Here is a 2,080-nt window from a genome sequence, read left to right as displayed (position 1 = left end):
TCGAGCTAATTTTATTGTCCAAAAGGAAATCGCCACATTTTTTCAATAACCTCTTCACCAATCAGACACTTTTCACTGTATCTAAATAAAAAGTAATAAGTAGAGTTGCCAGATTCTTAACAAGTAGATTTCATGAGATTGGAACACTTCATATTCCTGCGTTATGAACGAAACGAAAAGGTGGCAATATAGTTACCACCGCCTTATAAAGGGTTAAACAAGCCTTAAAAACTTTATGTAGATTGGGCCAACTGGTTAGAATGCGATCTTGAAGCGTTGATTAGGAGGTTTTCATGGAGTTGAAGGTTTTAAAAGCTTGCTTTATAAAATAAGTCTCGAGAACCGCTAATAGAATCTAATAAAACTACAATTGTTACTTGCGTATTGCTATCGCCTTTCATTTCTAGGTCGAAATCGAAACATGTGTACATCTATCGATGAAAACAAATATATCATTACATATATAATATATACGCGAACGGAGGTCTTAGTGGAATGTACGTAATGTTTCAAAGGTGGCCCTCTCGATTTTTGAAATCAAAAAATTATCTCCTGAATGGAAAAAGATAGGAGAATGTAACCTTCCAAAGAAATGTAGAGAAATCAATTCTGAGTGGCTTTGTTGAAAATGTGGAAACTCTATCTTCAACGGTTTTTATTTTACAGCGATTTCCCTTGTTTCGTTTAGGGTGACTCCTAAAAAATCAGTGTTTTAAATATAACATCTTTGACGTTGATTTCTCGTGAAAGTCGACTTCGGACAACAGTTAGCTCTTACAAATGCGCACATTTCTTCTTCAGAGACCAAATAAGTAACTTTTATATAAACAGAGTTATTTACGATTTTATGCTCAAAATTCCACATTTTCTAAGGTAAATAACTCCCAAGTTGGCAAAAAGTGGCAATCAATGTTATGACCATTTGATAGTATTTTAAAAAGGCTATAAAATAACGGGCACATTGTTTGTCTCCTAACGACTCTTCACGTGAAATGGTTACTTATAAACTACCTCTACTCCAAGGGCCAAAAGTCGATTTTTTGTTGAAAAATCCAGTTCTTATACCGTAAGTGCTAGACATTCAGTGTCTTCAAAAGAATTTCTTCACAATTTTCATTTCGGTGTAAAGAGGATGGGTGATCTACTAGTTTTTCAAATAAAAATTATTTCTCCTGAACAATAAAAATAGAAGTATAAAGCTCTTCTGAAAATTTAGAAGTAGTCTGTTTGAGTAATTTTGTTGACAATTCCTAAACTATCGTCAGTGGCGTTTTCCTTTATTTGGTTTGGCTTGATACTTAAAAAATCAATTTTCAGTAAAATACTTTTAAAGTGAATTTCCCAAAAGTTTTGAAATTTTCTTCTGATAAGTGCCAATTTTTTCCTTTAGAGACCAACTTATTACCAGTTTTATAAACGGGATATTGATTTTTTCAGTAGTAATATTTTTTCTGTTTCAAAAATTTCTACTCTGATAGAATAAAGTACCCATTAATGCGCATAATTTGAATAAAAGTGAAATAACCCACTTAATGGGCATTAATTCTTGTAGAACATTTACAACGAATTGCGTAAAAAATACCGAAATTCGCTTTTTCGGTGCTAATAATGTGCAGGTTCCGAAACGATTTTTAATGAGTAGATTATCTCGCTTAAAGTAATTCATAAAGGTTCGATTATTAGTAACTCATTATTAGTCTCAATATTCCCATTGGTATACAGGTCGGACTCGATTATCCGGGGATTCGATTATCCGTGATTCGATTATCCGGGGAAAATGATTCGATTATCCGGGTGCTTTGAAAAAAAAAATAAAATATCAACTATAATGTCTTATTACAGTGCTAATTCGATCATTGCAGTCAATAGAACATTTTTTCGGGCAATTGGGGGGTCTAGGATTTTACCTCCTTTCAAATTTTAACCTACCTCAAAAATAGCTTATATATGGGTTATTCCGCGCAAAGTGACCTAAAAAAACAAAACTTGGAATCGATCTTCATGGATTGGAACCAGCTTTGAAGAAATTGTTCATTTAGAGCCAATATATAATAACCTAAATTGTTGTGTCGTTTAAACA

Source organism: Topomyia yanbarensis, chromosome 2 (genome assembly GCF_030247195.1).
Source record: "Topomyia yanbarensis strain Yona2022 chromosome 2, ASM3024719v1, whole genome shotgun sequence".
NCBI lineage: Eukaryota > Metazoa > Arthropoda > Insecta > Diptera > Culicidae > Topomyia > Topomyia yanbarensis.
This window is presented reverse-complemented; position numbering follows the sequence as displayed.